Raw genomic sequence first — 19,774 nt, 5'->3', positions numbered from 1 at the left:
GTAGGGGAAGGAGTAGAAGGAAAGGTTACAGGAGAATACGGACTTGGGACAAATAATGAGCGAGTGGGAAGACTAACTGAGTTCCGTATTAAATTTCAGCTAGTAATAGCGAATACTATGTCCAGGAACCACAGGAGGAGGCGGTATACTTGGAAAAGAATGTGTGATACAGGGATATTTCAGCTAGATTACATCATAGTTAGACAGAGATTACGAAGTCAGATACTGGGTTGTAAGGCGTACCCAGGCGCAGATATAGACTAGATCACAGTATAGTAGTGATTAAGAGGAAGCTGAAGTTCAAGAGATTAGTAAGGAAGAACCAATACACCAAGAAGTGGGATACGGAAGTACTAACGGATGTCGAAACACTCTTTCTTGAAGACTACAGATACAGCAATAAGGAATAGCTCAGTAGGCAGTACAGTTGAACACGGATGCACGTCTCTAAAACGGGCAATCACAGAAGTTGGAATGAAAAATGTAGATTCAAAGAAGGTAAGTGCGAAGAAACCATGGGTAACAGAAGAAATACTTCATGAAAGAAGGAAGTACAAAAATGTTCAGATAAATTCAAGAATACAGAAATACAAGTTCTGAGGAATGAAATAAACACAAAGTCCAGGAAAGCTAAGACGAAATGGATGCATGAAAAATGCGAAGAAATGGAAAAAGGAATGGTTGTTGGATGCACTGACTCAGAATGTAAGAACGACAAAACAACTTTCCGTGACCTTAAAAGTAAGGGTGATAGCATAAAGAGTGCAATGGGAATTCCACTGTTAAATGGAGAGGGGGAAGATTCGTCTGATGTGATAGAAGAAGAATCAGGAGTCGGTTTAGAAAAGATAGGGGATCCAGTACCAGAAAAATAATTTAAGAGAGCTTAGGAGGACTTACAACAAATAAGATAGAAAGAGTAGATAACATTCCATCAGAATTTCTAAAATCATTGAGGGAATTGGCAACAAAACGACTCTTGACGTTGGTATGCAGAACGTATGAGTGTGGGGACATGCCATCTGGCTTTCGGAAAAACATCATCCACACAATTTCGAAGGCAGTAAGAGCTGACAAGTGTGAGAATTATCGCACGATCAGCCTAACAGCTCATGCATCCAAGTTGCTAACAAGGATAGTACATAGAAAAGAAAATTGAGCATTTGGCCTTGGAAAAGGTAAAGGCAAACGACAGGCAATTCTGACATTGCGATTGATTCTGGAAGGAAGATTAAAGGAATATCAAGACACATTCATAGGATTTGTCGACCTATAAAAAGCGTTCGACAATGTAAAATAGTGCAAGATGTTCGAAATTCTGAGAAAAATTGGGGTAAGGTATAGGGAGAGACGGGTAATATACAATATGTAAAAGAGCCAAGAGGGAGAAATAAGAGTGGACGAACAAGAACGAAGCGTTCTAACCGAAACGGATGTAAGACAGGGGTGTAGACTTTCCCCACGACTGCTCAATCTGTACATCGAAGAAAATAAAAGAAGGGTTCAGGAGTGGAATTAAAATTCAGTGTGAAAGGATATCTACGACACGAATCGCTGACGACACTGCTACCCTCAGTGAAAGTGAAGAAAAATTACAAGATATGCTGAATGGAATGAACAATCTGATGAGTACAGAATATAGAATGAGAGTAAATCGAAGAAAGACGAAAGTAATGACAAACATTAGAAATGGGAACAGCGTGAAACTTAACATCTGGAGTGATGAAGTTAAGGAAATCTGTTAGCTAGGCAGCAAAATAACCAATGATGGCTCTAGCAAGGAGGACAAAAATGGTTCAAATGGTTCTGAGCACTATAGGACTTAACTTCTGAGGTCATCAGTCCCCTAGTACTTAGAACTACTGGAACCTAACTAACCTAAGGACATGACACACATCCATGCCCGAGGCAGGATTCGAACCTGCGACTGTAATGGTTGCGCGGGTCCAGACTGTAGCGCCTAGAACCGCTCGGCAACTTTGGCCGGCCTAGGAGGACCTCAAAAGCAGACCAGCACTGGCAAAAAGGGCATTCCTGGCGAAGAGAAGTCTACAGGTATCAAGCATATGCCTTCATTTGAGGAAGAAATTTCTGAGAATGTATGTCTGAAGCACAGCACTGTATGGTACTGAAAGATGGACTTTGGGAAAACCGGAACAGAAGAGAATCGAAGCATTTCAGGTGTGGTGCTACAGTCGAATGTTGAAAATTAGGTAGACTGATAGGGTAAGAAAAGACGAGGTTCTGCGGAAAATCGGAGAGGAAAGGAATAAGTAGAAAACACTGCCAAAAAGAGAGGATGGGATTATATGACATCCGTTAAGACACGAAGGAATGACTTCCATGGTACTAGAGGGAACTATAGAGGGCAAAAACTGTAGAAGAAACCAGAGACTGGAATACGTCCAGCAAATAACTGAGGACGTAGGTTGCAAGTGCTACTCTGAGATAAAATGGTTGCAGAGCAGAGGAATTAGTGGCGGCCGCATCAAACCAGTCAGAAGACTGATGACCCCCCCCCCCAAATAAAAAAAAATATTCTGATTATATGAAAGAAACAACTAAAGCAATAGGGCCACTTTAGACATGTGGATGGTAACCTGTGGCATGGTGGCTGTGTTAAGCTTCCTGTAACTGTGCTCATTTTGGCCTGTACGTTCCACAAATAGTCTCTCGTCTAGGGCGACGAACATTAATTCGGTCAAGATAAGATGTAGAAAAATCGACTGAAACCTTCGTGTCACAAAACTGTATAATGTTGAGTGTTGTTCTACTGTAGGTTTGTTTCACATGTCGGATCTAGATTCACTAAGTAACTGAAGTAAGCACTTTGAAAAACAGATGTTTCATGTGTTGGCATAAAGTCACAAAAACTGTCACCAAGCTTGTAACACGCAATGCACATTACTTGCTACAAATGTCAACGCAAATTTAAAGCAATCAGTCTTTACGCTCCATCCAAAACCCGTCATCCTAATCGAACCAACGAGCTACCGGTAAGAAACTGCAACTAAATTCAGTGTCATTGTCAAAATTGTTCTCATAATACTCTATGATAAGCATTGCTCTTCTAAATATTTCATAGTTCATTACTTCATAGGTAGCTTGCATCTCACAGCACATGTACTATTGCGACTTGGATTACGAAAACTCACAATAAAAATACCCAAAATGGACGTTATTAATTTTGCCGGCTTGATAGTGTTTTCTGCCATACAGTTTTTCACGAAACTACATGAATGAATTAATTTTAAAGACACCCTGTAGTTTATCGTCAGAGATACACGGAAATATGGATAGGTTTGCTGGTAGATATTTGGCCAACATGCACATCGTGTACGAGTTCACTGAATGCAACGAAGAGAGGCATAGCGATGTCAAGCCGAGTAACTGCTTCCACGTCATGTTGTATCATTTTTTATTGTTGTGAAGAAGTAAACTGACTAAATCAAATAACAGTAAATTATCCATTACTGAGTAATAATATGTTTACCCGCTTGGTTGACGTGCAGTGCCATCTTAACACAAGATCACAGTAAGGTGAATAATGCTACATCTACTGTTATAAGCTTACGAAGGATAACTGAACAACGTGCAGGTATGCATAAGAGTACGAAACAACCAGTCACTTCCCTGAGCCACTTCCCACCTCCCACATACCGTACAATAGTAGGGGAATAGTGTTCGCCCTGGGACAGTTTTAATTTATTCGAGATGATGGATCCCCACTCCTCCCCCCAGCCCCCTGGTGTAGATGCCGCAACGTCATACCGATAAAGGCACGGGCTTTCACCCTCCCCTTTTTCCACTTTCCCTCTCCCACTTGCCCTCCCCCACTCTCCATCCCTTCCCAGAATTCCCATCCCCTACACCAGTCGAAAATAGGTGGGAAAAAGCTCAGTCTGTGAAAAGGTGCTGGTGTGGAAAGACATAGGGCAGTTCCATGTGTTATCCTGTTGGAAATTGGTGGTACATGTGTTCAACTGATATCTAGGAGGGGTTTTGAGACGATTTTACCTGTGAGCATTCAACTGAAGACTATCTTCATAGTGCCCTACATGGCGATTGGAAAGGCCTGATAATGGACGAGAATAAGGAGAATACCGTTCAGTAATAAAGGTAATGCAGCAGGATGATTTGCCATGTCATCCAATAGTGTCAGTTACAGTGCAGAGGCTGTATTTTTTTATTTACAAAATTCAATTTGCATTACAATTTGCTATGCTTGAGTCTCGTTATTTGGCAAGAGTAGCTCATCATACTCTGCATTTTATTCAATTTTGGAAGGTGCAAGTGTAGTAAAATACTTCGAAACACACGGAGATATCTGACAGAACTAGCATGCCTGTGAACCCAGGTCCTGCAAGGTAAGGAGATCACGCCACCACCGGTTTCATGCAATCTATCCTTTCCAAACACTGTCTGTGCCTTTGTAAAATTTCGGCAGAATTTATCTCTGGCTTCAGCCAGCTTTCCGTACCTATAACGATATCAGCTTCGGTGCTTTCTATCAGCACTTGAAGTTCCGGTACTTTACCAACGCAGCTTCGACAGTTCACAATTACAATAAAGACTGCTGCTTGGTCCCCACATGTCCTGGCTTTGCCCGCACCCTTTGACGCTGTCGCCCTTTCTGTACTTGCCCGAGGCCATCTAACCTAAAAAATAGTCCACGCCACACAACCCCTGCTACTCGTGTAGCCGCCTGTTGGGTGTAGTGGACTCCTGACCTATCCAGCGGAACCCGAAACCCCACCACCCTATGCTTCAAGTCGAGGAATCTGCAGCCCACACGGTCGCAGGACCGTCTCAGCCTCTGATTCAGACCCTCCACTCGGCTCTGTACCAAAGGTCCGCAGTCAGTCCTGTCGACGATGCTGCAGATGGTGAGCTCTGCTTTCATCCCGCTAGCGAGACTGGCAGTCTTCAACAAATCAGATAGCCGCCGGAAGCCAGAGAGGATTTCCTCCGATCCATAGCAACACACATCATTGTGCCGACATGAGCGACCACCTTCAGATAGGTGCAGTCCGTTCCCTTCATGGCATCCGGAAGGACCCTTTCCACATTTGGAATGACTCTCCCCGGTATGCACACGGAGTGCACATTGGTTTTCTTCCCCTCCCTTGCAGCCATATCCCTATGGGGCCCCATTACACGCCTGACGTTGGAGCTCCCAACTACGAGTAAGCCCACCCGCTGCAACAGCCAGGATATTACAGACTGAGGTCAACCTCTGGAACAGGACAAGCTGTCATGTCCAGCCGAAGATCAGTATCAGCCGGAGACAGAGCCTGAAACCGGCTCGTCAAACAAACTGGAGTGGCCTTCTGTTCAGCCCTCCGGAATGTCTTTCGCCCCCTGCCACACCTCTGTACGACCTCCCACTCTAACACAGGTGAGGGATCAGCCTCAATGTGGACAGTATCCCAGACAACCACAGTCGTAGTCCGATCGGGGGATGTGTGGGACGAGCTGACCGTCCCTGACAAACCCCCGTCCGGACCTCCACAGTTATGCCCATTGGCCACAGCCTCGAGCTGTGTGATCGAAGCAAACACTGCCTGAAGCTGGGAGCGAAGGGATGCCAACTCAACCCGCATCCGAACACAGCAGTCGCAGTCCCTATCCATGCTAAACACTGTTGTGCAAAGAACGTCTGAACTAGTCTACTGAGAGCACGAACAATTCGACACAAAATTTAAACGGTTATTAAAACACAAGACTGCCTAGTAAATGCAGTAATGCTGGTACTTGCGCACTGCTCACACACTGCTTGGCGGCAGAAGGCTAACTGTACTGTCAGTAACGTACAAAGACTATTTGAAAGAAATAAACAAATGACAGACGACTACGCGACTTTACACGTCACAGATAGTAAAATGCAAATCTGCCCCTGCTAATTACGAAACTACACAATGATTTGACGAATTTAACTAAACAAGTGCGCTAAGAACACTCAAACAAATTTTCAATTTTACTACTACACTTATATGAACGCTAAATAAGCCACTTGCTGCTACTTGCGCAATGCAGACTCACTGCTCGGTGGCAGAAGGAGACTACGCGATTTTACACTACTCAGGTACTAAAACGCGATGCTACAACTCTCAAATACTATAATACGTCCGAAATTTATAAATTAAACTATGCAAGTACCCAAAAACACGCAAAGAAACTAAGAATTTAACTATGTAACAAACAAGTGAGCTAAGAGTATACGACTTGCTGCTGGCAGCTGCTTATCCAACGGCGGCAGGGAGCACACTAAGAGTAGGCTGCAGTAGTCTGTTGAATACGGATTATTATTCAGATGCACAACACTATGAAAGAACCTTCTTAACAAATGTAATCGACCCACGCCCCATGGTGTGTATATAATGACGAAGTTCATAACAGATAGTGTGACATTAATTTGCAGCTCACAGCAGCGTCATAGTTTTGATGACTGTAAAAATTTGAAAGGTGGGAAGTGAAAATATGTCCAAAATTCCAAGGAAGTGTAATGGAAAAAGTGTCACGATGGTCTCTCCATTGGCAAAACATTCCAGAACAGTCCCCATTTCGTTCTCTGGGGGGGGGGGGGGGGGAGGGGGGAGTGGGGGGGCGAGAGACTACCAAGGAGAGGTGACTAAGAGAAATACTGAATAATCAAAGAAACGATAACGTTCTCCGAGGCTGGACGTGAAATGTCCGAAGCTTGAATGTCGTAGGAAGGTAGATAATCTGAAAAGGGAAATGCAAAGGCTCAATCTAGATATAGCAGAGTTCAGTGAAGTGAAATGGAAAGAAGACAAGGAGTTTTGGGTAGATGAGTATAGGGTAATACCAACAACAGCAGAGAATGTTATAATAGGAGTAGGATTCGTTATGGAAGGTATGGGAAAGAGTGTGTTACAGTGGACAGATCAGTGATAGGGTTGCTATTATCGGAATCGATTGCAAACGAACACTGACAACGATAGTAGAGCTGTATACATGCCGACATCGCAAGCTGAAGATGAAGAAATAGAGAAAAATATGAAGATACTGAAAGAGTAGTGCAGTACATACACCGCGATGAAAATCTAATAGTCATGGAGGATTGGAATTCAGTTGTAGGGGAAGGAGTAGAAGAAGGGGTTACAAGAGGATATGGACTTGGGACAAGGAATGAGGGAGTGGAAAGACTAACTGAGTTCTGTATTGCATTTCAGCTAGTAATAGCGAATACTATGTTCAATAATCACAAGACGAGACAGTATACTTGGAAAAGACTGGTTGATACGGGAATATATCATTTTGATACTGGATTGTAAGGCGTACCCAGGCACAGATATAGACTAAATCACAGTATAGTAGTGACGAAGAGGAGGCTGAAGTTCAAGATATTAGTAAGGAAGAACCAACACACAAAGAACTGGGATACGGAAGTACTAAGGGATGACGAGACACGCTTGAAGTTCTTTCCACATACAGCAATAAGGAATAGCTCAGTAAGTAGTACGGTTGGACAGGGATGGATGTCTCTAAAAAGCGCAATCACAGGAGTTCGAAAGAAAAATGTAGGTACAAAGAAGGTAAGTGCGAAGAAACCATGGGTAACAGATGAAATACGTCAGTTGATCGACAAAAGAAGCAAGTACAACAATGTTCAAAGAAATTCAGGAATACAAAAATACAAGTCGCTGAGGAATGAAATAAACAGGAAGTTCAGGGAAGCTAAGACGAAATGGATGCTTGAAAAATGCGAAGAAATTGAAGAACAAATGACTGTGGGAAGGACTGACACAGAAAATGAGAATTTCAATATAACCTTCCGTGACCTTAAAAGCAAGGCTGATAGCATAAAGAGTGCCACGTTAATTCCACTGTTAAATACAGAGGAGAGAGCGGATAGGTGGAATGAATACACTGAAACTCCCTGTTAGGGGGAAGATTTCTATAATGTGATAAAAGAAGAAACAGAAATCGATTCAGAAGAGATACGGAATACAGCATCAGAATCAGATTTTAAGAGAGCTTTGGAGGACTTACGATCAAATAAGATAGAAAGGGTAGATAACATTCCATCAGAATTTCTAAAATCATTCGGGGAAGTGCCAACAAAACGACTCTTGACTTTGGTGTGTCTCGTTAATAAATGAATGACCCTCCACATATCTAGAAAAACCAGATAGTAAGAAACATCGTCACTAGTATAAATAATCACGAAAGAGTGAACTCACACCACTTTACACCAATACCGAGCGAGGTGGCGCAGTGGCTAGCACACTGGACTCGCATTCGGGAGGACGACGGTTCAATCCCGCGTCCGGCCATCCTGATTTACGTTTTCCGTGATTTCCTTAAATCGCTCCAGGCAAGTGCCGGGATGGTTCTTTTGGAAGGGCACGGCCGACTTCCTTCCCCGTCCTTCCCTAATCCGTATGAGACCGATAACCTCGCTGTCTGGTCTCCTCCTCCAAAACCAACCAACCAACCACTTTACACCAAAGACACGCGTGTAAATGGACGGAAAATCATTAATGCTGCGAAAAACTGGTAATTTAAAACATATTCACGGGTAGAAATAATCAGGGGGAACTGAAACGGCAGCTATCTCGTACGTAGAAAGCGGCAGGAATTACACGTATCAGGGCTGAGTGCTGGGAGCATCCGTAGCGTACACGGCCTCCCATCACTGACCTAGAAAAGTGGCCAGCAGGCGCCTCCCTTAGCAGAACACCGGCGGCGACGATACGTCGCAAGATTTTCGAGCATTCGGATTGGCCGCACCGAAGAACGTTCTGTTTTGATGCGTCACACCAATACCCAAAAAGGGAATTACGAGAAATCCGGTGAATTACAGGCCCATATCACTAACGTCGATTTGCAGTTCGATATTTGAACGTGTACTGTGTTCGAACATTATGAATTACCTCGAAGAAAACGATTTACCGACACACGGTCAGTACGGATTAAGAAAATATGCCTTGTGAAATACAACTAGCTCTCTATACTCATGAAGTAATGAGTGATATAGACAGGGGATATCAAACTGATTCCATATTTTTAGATTTTCAGAATGCTTTCGACACATTTCCTCACAAGCGTCTTTTATCCAAACTGGGTGCATAGGGAACATCGCCTCAGTTGTGCCGCTGGATTCGTGTTTTCCTGTCAGAAAAATCACAGTTCGTAGTAGTAGACGGAAATTCGAGTATAACAGAGATAATATTCGGCGATCCCTAAGGAAGTGTTATAGGCCCCCTATAGTTCCTGAGCTATATTAACGACATAGGAGTCAATCTGAGTATAGCCCTCTAGCCCTATTAGATTGTCTGCAGATGATGCTGTCATTTACCGTCTTGTAAAGTCAGCAGATGATCAAAACGAATTTCAAAATGATTTAGATAAGATATCTGTATAGTGCGAAAAGAGTCAATCGACCCTAAATCAAGAAAAGTGTGAAGTTATTCACATGAGTACAAAAAGAAATCCACTAAATTTCGATTACGCGATAAGTCACACAATCCTAAAGGCTGCAAATGCAACTAAATATTTAGGGATTACAATTACAAATAACCTAAATTGGAACGATCACGTAGATAATGTTGTGGGTAGGGTAAACCAAAGACTCTGATTCATTGGCAGAACTCTTAAAAGGTGCAACAGGTCTACTGAAGACACTGCTGACACCACGTCTGTCCGACCTACTTTCGAGTATTTCTGTGTGGTGTGAGATCCGCATCGAGTGGGACTGACGGATGAAATCGAAAAGATTCAAAGAAGGGCAGCTCGTTTTGTATTGTCGTGAAATAGTGGAGATATGTGAATTGGAATGGGAATGATTAAAACAAGACGCTTTTCGTTGCGACAGTATCTTCTCATTAAATTTCAATCACCAGTTTTCTCCTCTGATTGCGAAAACATTCTGTTGGCACCCACCTACATAGGGAGAAAAGATCAACACGATAAAATAAGAGATATCAGGGCTCGCACAGAAAAAATGTAAGTGCTCGTTTTTCCCGCGTGCCGTTCGAGAATGGAACAGTAGAGAGACAGCTTGAAGGTGGTTCATTGAACCCTCTGCCAAGCACTTTATTCTGATTAGCAAAGTAACCTCGTAGATGTAAATGGGATATTACAGGGTTCCACGTCGTGCTAAGAAGAAACACATTGTCTCTATTAATCAAATTATCCGCTTGCCTGATTTCAATTGCCTCCTTATAGACAATGCGCCAAAAACCAATAAAAGAATGGCAACTTTCACAGTTTCGTCAGATTTCATACATTGCCCCTCGTTTAAGCAATATGCTACGGCCGATTTTTCCGGCTGTTGTAGGCCCGTATGACGGCGATGTTCCACGCACCTGTCATGAACTGTGCATATCGAAGTGCCGATGTGAGCGACCTGCCTGCACATATTACACGTTGCACTGACGTTTCTGTATTACTGTATGTACGAATACCAACAAGTGACACATGAAACTTACGGTTTTATCAGAGAAATGTCAAAGCGAGAAACAAATTTGTTATACTTAACGAAGATATTTGGTCAGAAATCTTTCCACAACTATCTACATTTGTTTTAGAAAAATATAGAACACAGAAACGTGTAGCTCGTGGTAAAAGAATATAATATCATATTGTTGGCATACCTTTACTGCAGGCGGAAACTGAGTGGAGAGCACTACAATCGCTATTGTAGTGAAATGGCGCCACATGAAGACAAGGCACAGTGTATTCATTGCTATCACGAGAAGAAATATCCAGTTACTGAGCAGCAGTATTCTCGAAAACAATACGGAAGAGAAGCACCGGATGGAAACGAGTATTGTTGAATGGTACATGAAGTTTAAACAAAACAGCAGTGTATTGGATCTTCTGTGAACAGTGCAGCCCTCTGTCAGTGAGAAGCCCTTCCAGATCGACTCGATGCACATCCCATGTATCATACTTTCCTAGCACCACAGTGCGAACAATTCTGTACAACAGATTACACCTTCAGGCATATAAGGTCCATATTAGACACGCCTTACACCAGAGGATGGAACTTGTCGAGAAACATTTGCAACTAAGATTTTGGACTGAATCGACACTAGCAATGATTTCAATAAATTCTTTTTTTCGGATGAAGCTACTTTCCACATATGAAGTTGAGTTAACAACCATAGTCTGAGGATACAGGGTTCTGAAAATCCACACATTGCCTTATTTCATGTTAGGGACTCCATTAAAATTAATGTTGGCGTGGTTGAATCCACAACAAAGGCACTGGCTATATCTGTTTTGTCCAAACAAAAGTAACAGCTACCATCTACGCCGAAATGCTAGATCAGTTTGTCAAATCGCAGAAGGATAACATATGCTGTTGATGTGTATGGCGTGAAATCGAATGTCGATTAGACATTCTTCGAGCAAAAAACGGTGCACAAGTTGAAGATTTTGGACCTCATTACAAAACGTTCGTGATTTATTCTTTCTTTTCTAACAAACTACAAACCTGTAAGTTTAATAGCATTTTAAAAAAAGTAATAATAATTTTACGAAGACTTTAGGTCCACCCTGTATATTCCACGTTTATAATTTATGAAACAATTATCTCCATTGCTTTGTTGCTCAAATTTTTCTCTCTCTACTGGCGTAAAATGTTATAATAATGTATCACCCTATGTGAATTTACAGGAAACAGAATCTAATGCCAAAACATCGATCAGCAGCGATTGAAAGATAAATTACATTAAGGCTCGGAGAAGATATGTATGTCAGACACTATAAAGAAACTGAAGGTGCACTGAAATGAAATGGTATCAGTGCTAACCTGTCATGTATGCTGACCTTGCTCTGTTGTGTCATAGAACTTGGTGACACCTTTAAATTTATGCCACAACATGACTGAAATCCAGATTTCCTTATTAGTGTCAGCTGTTACCTTAGCCCTTTTGTTAAATCTTTCGCTCTGTGAGATAATCATAGGAGTTCTTTATTTCTGAATTATGACTGTCATTATTCTTCCTATCTCCTAAAATAGTGACTTAGTATGACCAGTCCAAACCAGTTGAACAATATGTTTCAGTTCTTTGTATATTTATTTTGCTTTAGTGACAGAAGCTCCATAAGGTATTCAGTCTAATATACTGCGTGTTTCCGTACGAGCGTGCAAAAATTTAACAGGACATAGAGAATGCTCCATAGAACAATTAGAGGTAGCGAAGCTGGGATCGGGATAGCCAGCTTAAGGAGATAATACGAATAAAATCACATTACTGCGTACTATTTAATTTAAATTAGTTAGCGTTATCTGCAAATTTCGTTGTTGACACACTGAACGTACCATTTCTACCGTACCTTACAAAATGTGCTGAAACTGTTGGCCATTAACGTCAACGCAAGCATAACATCGGGGAACGAACTTATGACGCAACCTGGTAAATATCTCTGCTATGATCCTCATGTTGCCAGGTCCCTCACTGCTGCTTTCCAATTAACCTGTCTCCAGTATTCGTCGATCGAGAGAAATAAACAGTCGTCGCGACGGAATCGTTCTCTGTACAATGTTTCAGCAGCGAGAGTATTGCAACCTACTTCCCCATACACGAGGTGCACGTCAGTACGTCTCTGTATGGCACTGAGTAATGAATGGTTCTGATGTTGATTCATAGCACGTTCTGTTCAAAAATGGCTCTGAGCACTATGGGACTTAACATCTGAGGTCGTCAGACCCCTAGAACTTAAAACTACTTAAACTTAAGTAACCCAAGGACATAACACACATCCATGCCCGAGGCAGGATTCTAACCTGCGACTGTTGCGGTCGCGCGGTTCCAGACTGTAGCGCCTAGAACTGCTCGGCTACCCCGGCAAGCTGGAACTTCTGCGGGTGCACATTCTGTCATGTACGGTACAACAGAGATACCTTATGGACATGTAAAGTAAACTAAACCTGCATCTTGACTTCCTAGTAATCAGCTTCGTGCCGGCGGTGTGGCTGAGCGGTTCTAGGCGCTTCAGTCTGGGACTGCGCGAGCGCTACGGTCGCAGGTTCGTATCCTGCCTCGGGCATGGCTGTGTGTGATGTCCTTAGGTAAGTTAAGTTTAAGTAGTTCTAAGTTCTAGGGGACTGATGATCTCAGATGTTAAGTCCCATAGTGCTCAGAGCCATTTAAACCATTTGAATCAGCTTCGTCGTTCTTGTTTTCTTGCAAGAGATAAACTATGTACATGTCAATAAAGAGCACAGTACCTATAAACTTGTACGAATGTTAGTTGTAAATAAGCAGGAAAACAGTAATGCTGGACAAAGCTGTAGACAGGTTTGCTTCCATACGTCCTTAAGATGGCTTGCTCCACCCCAGGTTCCATACCTCAAATTGTTCAGTGGAACATTGTCTATGCCCTGTTATATTTTTGCACGCTCTTACAAAAACACCCTGTATAGGGTTGCGTAAACCTCGTATAATTCCTGCTTATAGTGACTGAAAGAGTACGAGATTTTCTACTATATTATTGACAAGGATTTCAGGCAAGGAAACCATCTGATTGATAAAAAAATCCGATACTAGCTTGGTATATAAATGAAGAAGCATACATAGTTGTGTGTTGTGGTAAAGCTGAGCAAAATGATCATTTATAGAGTCAGAACTCTCTTTATTACGTGTGAAGCATTGGTACAGAGCACGCTCTATTGTCGTTCTATTTATTCCCACGAGGTATGCCTCGTGGACTTGGTGTGGTGACATGAACTGTAGCACAGGTGCTCGACGGCATCGCAGGTGCAGCAAGTGAAGCATAATATATAGGAACAGAGTCAACATACATTGAATCTTTTTGTAACAGCATTTACAATCAGTATTAATTCATATTATTAACCTACCGTCTTGCAGTGGGATGAAAACCGCCAGAATGTCAGACTCTCTGCCAATAATTTCTAATAACTGCTGAAAAGCATCCAGAGGTATACTATCGACGGTAGCTTCTCTACTTCTGTAGAAGATTTGATGATTTAACATATTTGTTGTTTTGGGAAAGCTACCAGTACACTGTCGCTACCTTCCACAGTAATCCCGCATACAACGGCAGCCTCTTGATGCCCTACTTGTCCGGATTCACATAGAGTGTGCTAGAGTGCCTGGAAACGTCTTGTGTTGTAACGTACTTCCCCGGACGCTGCCAGTTGCCGCACACGGAGATATCGGGCAGAACTAACGTGCCTGTGACCTCAGGCCCTGCAAGGTAAGGAGGTCCTGGTTCACGATTAAACATCAGAATAACAGACATCACACATGCCCTAAAATACACTCCTGGAAATTGAAATAAGAACACCGTGAATTCATTGTCCCAGGAAGGGGAAACTTTATTGACACATTCCTGGGGTCAGATACATCACATGATCACACTGACAGAACCTCAGGCACATAGACACAGGCAACTGAGCATGCACAATGTCGGCACTAGTACAGTGTATATCCACCTTTCGCAGCAATGCAGGCTGCTATTCTCCCATGGAGACGATCGTAGAGATGCTGGATGTAGTCCTGTGGAACGGCTTGCCATACCATTTCCACCTGGGGCCTCAGTTGGACCAGCGTTCGTGCTGGACGTGCAGACCACGTGAGACGACGCTTCATCCAGTCCCAAACATGTTCAATGGGGGACAGATCCGGAGATCTTGCTGGCCAGGGTAGTTGACTTACACCTTCTAGAGCACGTTGGGTGGCACGGGATACATGCGGACGTGCATTGTCCTGTTGGAACAGCAAGTTCCCTTGCCGGTCTAGGAATGGTAGAACGATGGGTTCGATGACGGTTTGGATGTACCGTGCACTATTCAGTGTCCCCTCGACGATCACCAGTGGTGTACGGCCAGTGTAGGAGATCGCTCCCCACACCATGATGCCGGGTGTTGGCCCTGTGTGCCTCGGTCGTATGCAGTCCTGATTGTGGCGCTCACCTGCACGGCGACAAACACGCATACGACCATCATTGGCACCAAGGCAGAAGCGACTCTCATCGCTGAAGACGACACGTCTCCATTCGTCCCTCCATTCACGCCTGTCGCGACACCACTGGAGGCGGGCTGCACGATGTTGGGGCGTGAGCGGAAGACGGCCTAACGGTGTGCGGGACCGTAGCCCAGCTTCATGGAGACGGCTGCGAATGGTCCTCGCCGATACCCCAGGAGCAACAGTGTCCCTAATTTGCTGGGAAGTGGCGGTGCGGTCCCCTACGGCACTGCGTAGGATCCTACGGTCTTGGCGTGCATCCGTGCGTCGCTGCGGTCCGGTCCCAGGTCGACGGGCACGTGCACCTTCCGCCGACCACTGGCGACAACATCGATGTACTGTGGAGACCTCACGCCCCACGTGTTGAGCAATTCGGCGGTACGTCCACCCGGCCTCCCGCATGCCCACTCGCTCAAAGTCCGTCAACTGCACATACGGTTCACGTCCACGTTGTCGCGGCATGCTACCAGTGTTAAAGACTGCGATGGAGCTCCGTATGCCACGGCAAACTGGCTGACACTGACGGCGGCGGTGCACAAATGCTGCGCAGCTAGCGCCATTCGACGGCCAACACCGCGGTTCCTGGTGTGTCCGCTGTGCCGTGCGTGTGATCATTGCTTGTACAGCCCTCTAGCAGTGTCCGAAGCAAGTATGGTGGGTCTGACACACCGGTGTCAATGTGTTCTTTTTTCCATTTCCAGGGGTGTATTTCAGTGAGGAAACTGCTACTGTAGAACACAGAAACAAGTGTTACCTGCACTAAATCTTTTTATTATAGAACAGCAAAAGCATTGGGTTAAAGTGTGTAGTTGGTGGCATTGGTAAATCCTCCATAATTAGGAAGATTCTGACAACGAATTCACGAATGAAATTAATCGTGATACATGAACACATAGCCACCTTTCAAAAGCGTTTCTACATGAGAAAAGAACCCCTAGCGTAACTTAAAATACAAGGATCACAAAACAATTTACCCTTCAAAGTATTACACTCACAACACTTCATTATTGCCCTATTGTCTATGCTATTTTAGCTGGGCAATAACATATATTTACCGATACCTTTCTCGACTTTTAAGCCCTATGAAGACACACACGATTCGTGGCTAGCTTGGACACAAGTGAATGGAGGGAAAATACGTAACACAACTCGAATCTCCAGTGGAACTGCAGTGCACGCACACGTTAGTGACTGCCTTACTGAGCGCCTGAGAAACACGACATGCAGAGCGCTCTGTCGGCGGCTGCTGTGGCCGGCAGTGGCGTCTGATGGCGGCGGCGCGTCGACGCTGTGCGGACGTCTGAACCTCGACGCTGTTCTGGCCTCACCTGTGTCAGCAGTCGGAAACCTACCCTCACTTTTCGTGAGGCTAAACCAATGTCAATGTCCACTCGCCCTGACAGAGCGGCGTGTACAGCTCTGCCCTCTTAATTGTTCCGCAGAACGTGACTAACTCGTGTCGAAATCTGTAATCTCGACTCCGGACATGTTACGAGAGTTTCGAACCCTGTGAACACAAGTGTTCACTAAAAAACTCTTTTAGACTTACAGAACAGTAAGTGTTCCGTCTACACTTGGCCCTGCTCTGAAGAGCCCTCTCCTCCTACCCAGGTTCCCGCTCTGTATACCTGCTTCGTTCTCTGCCTGTGTACCCTGTGTTCATCCCCTACCACAGGTAGTAGCGGCCAGTGCTGACTGTGGTGCCGACTTGCGTCGTTTCTTGGCGGAATGAAGCTTGAGAAGCGTATTGGAGGGTGGAAACTACTTTCCTTCTGGCCTATAGCATTCATGTTTCCTTTCTGTCCTCTCAGAGTCCGCCCATACACTAGCTGTTCACATGGAACCTCGTGTTGTCCACTCCTTCATCACGTGATATGCGAGTATTTGTTAAAAATAGCGGTGCTCTCAACCGGTCTGTTTTCCATAACGAAAAAAAAGAAACACAGGGACAAAGTTTTCGTGCTTGTCAAAGACTTCCCGTTGTCTTTCTGAAAGCATTCCTTTCCGAGAAGCTTTCCGAGGCCTCTGGTGTGGTCTTTCCATGTGTGTTCTCTCGTCGTATGTGCCCCACTCTTCACTTTATTTTTGCGAATTAATATTTCTCGCAAATGCAAATTCCGTGTACTGGTCCTCTCAGAGCGGCCATGTGGACCCCTGCTATGCTAGGAAGTTTCTTTCCGTTCCACGCAGGTTTCAGTCAGAGAAGCTCGATTAATGGCTTACTGTCAGCTAATGGTGTCATTTTTAGCTGCTTTGCACAACCTGTTTGCCACGTTCTGCCCCACGTGTAACTGATTTCTCACTGTTTGTTCAAATATTACTTAAACTAATCAAATTACTTAAATACACTTAATGTTGTTCTATGATCATCAGATTTAGTTTGCAGATCATGTGTGAGCGACACCGCTCCTAATGGCACTGCTTGCCACGCCCTCCGCCTGCTGCTCCCTCCTCGGCAGCCGACGCCGCAGGAAGGCCGCGGGCATCGCTTCACGCCACACGGTGCTGCCTGTGTTTCTCAGGGTTTCTTTAGCGGCAGCAGACGGCGGTGGGCGCGACGCGAGATCGCTCGTCGACTAGAAGTCAAGCGCCGGCACGGCAGTCGGGAACGACGGAGCAGAGAGCTTTGTGAGGAAGACGTCAGCGAACCGCAGGCTGGCCGACCCCTCTCCAGGACGACAACGCGACAGCAGCGGCCACTATGCACGCCACGCCCGACTGGCCACGGCCCAGCTGGACAGTAGCTTCTAGATTAGCGGGGTCTGTAGCAGCATCGACGCTAGTTACTTTCCACGTGCAGTCTATGTAACACGGACATGGGAACTGTTATACCAAAGAACATTGCTTATTTTGCATGCCGCCCTTTGCATGCCACACTTCTGTGTAACATAAAGTTCAGTATTGTATTTTTTTCCTTTTTAATAAAACACAGTAATACGATTTGCTGTAATTGTTGTCTGGCGATACGAGAAAGCAGGTTTCTTAGACGACCAGGCAGGACTCAACACTGTATGCTCGCTTATGTACGTTCGTTAAATAGTTCAGTATATGTTATATAATCATTATTAAAAAATTTGACTCTCTTGTCGCTTATATCCATGTAATCATCAGTTTCCAATAACGCTCATAATTCGTTTGTATGAAATTATACTTGTAGAAATTAAGATTTTCATAATTTTGCAGGAATTGTATATTTAGTAACATGAAAAGCTGAACATTCCAATATATGGAGAAAGTTCGAGAGATAATATGCAAAATCACTGTAATATACCGCTCTTAAGTAATACGAATTTAATTTTTACGAAATGAATGGACTTAATACGAGGGTTACTCCAAAAGAAATGCACACTATTCTTTTTTTTTAAATCCATCTTTTATACTACATGTTTCAAAGTTTAACAGTGTGTAGATACATCCTTTGGGAACAATATTTTCATTTCTCCACATAATTTCCATCCCTCTCAACTGCCTTACGCCATCTTGGAACCAGTGCCTGTATACCCGCACGGTAAAATTCTGGACCAACCTGTTGCAGTCACTGTTTGGCAGCGTGCACAAGGGAGTCATCATCTTCAAACCTTGTTTCACGAAGAGAGTCTTTCAGTTTCCCAAAGACAGGATAATCACATGGGGCCCGGTCAGGACTGTAAAGCGGGTGTTTCAGTATTGTTCATCCGAGTTTTGTGATCGCTTCCATGGTTTTTCGACTGACACGTGGCCGTGCATTGTCGTGGAACAGCAAAACACCCTGCTTCTGCCGATGTGGTCGAACATGACTCAGTCTAGCTTGAAGTTTATTCATTGTCGTCACATATACATCATAATCTATGGTGGTTCCACTTGGCATGATGTGCACAAGCAAGAGTCCTTCGGAATGGATAAACACCGTAGCCGTAACTTTTTCAGCAGAAGGTGTCGTTTTGATTTTTTGTTTTTCCTTGGGTGAATTTGCATGATACCACTCTATTGATTTCCTCTTCGTCTCTGGTGAAAAATGATGGAGCCATGTTTCATCACCTGTCACAATTCTTCCAGAAAATTCATCTCCACTATTCTCATACTGTTCCAAAAGTTCGCTGCATACGGTTTTCCTTGTTTCTTTGTGAGCCACTGTCAACATCCTGGGAAGCCACCTGACACAAACCTTTTTTAACACCAACACTTTCAGTATTCTGCAAACACTTCCTTCCACTATCCGAACGTAGCATGACAATTGGTTCACTGTGATGCGTCTGTCAGCAGTCACCAATTCGTTAACTCCCTGCACATTGTCTGGAGGGTGTGCAGTACGAGGCCTTCCGCTGTGAGGGCAATTCTCAATATTGCAGTGCCCGCTTTCATCACGTAAACTGCTTGCCAACCGACTAACTGTACTGCGATCGACAGCAGCATCTCTATTCACCTTTTTCAACCTCTTGTGGGTGTTTCCCACTGTCTCGTTTTCGCAGCACAGGAATTCTATGACAGCACGTCACTTCTGACGAACGTCAAGTGTAGTAGCCATCTTGAAGACGTGCTGTGACGGTGCTACGCACTGGAACAGGTGGAACTAAGATTGAACACAAGCGGGAAGGATGTTTATACACACTGTAAAACTTTTACAGATGCAGAATGAAAACTGTATTTTTACAAAAATAGTGTGCATTTCTTTTGGAATGACCTTCGTAGAATGAAAGAGGCGAGAATTGATACCATTGTAATACATATACAGGAGATGTGCTTTTCTTACGATTTTATCCTCGTTCACAGGTTCTTTCCTTTCTAAGAAGAACGATTAATCTTTCACCTGCAGACGCAGGGTCTGTATC

The sequence above is a fragment of the Schistocerca piceifrons genome, chromosome 11, assembly GCF_021461385.2.
Source record: "Schistocerca piceifrons isolate TAMUIC-IGC-003096 chromosome 11, iqSchPice1.1, whole genome shotgun sequence".
Classification (NCBI taxonomy): Eukaryota; Metazoa; Arthropoda; class Insecta; order Orthoptera; family Acrididae; genus Schistocerca; species Schistocerca piceifrons.
This window is presented reverse-complemented; position numbering follows the sequence as displayed.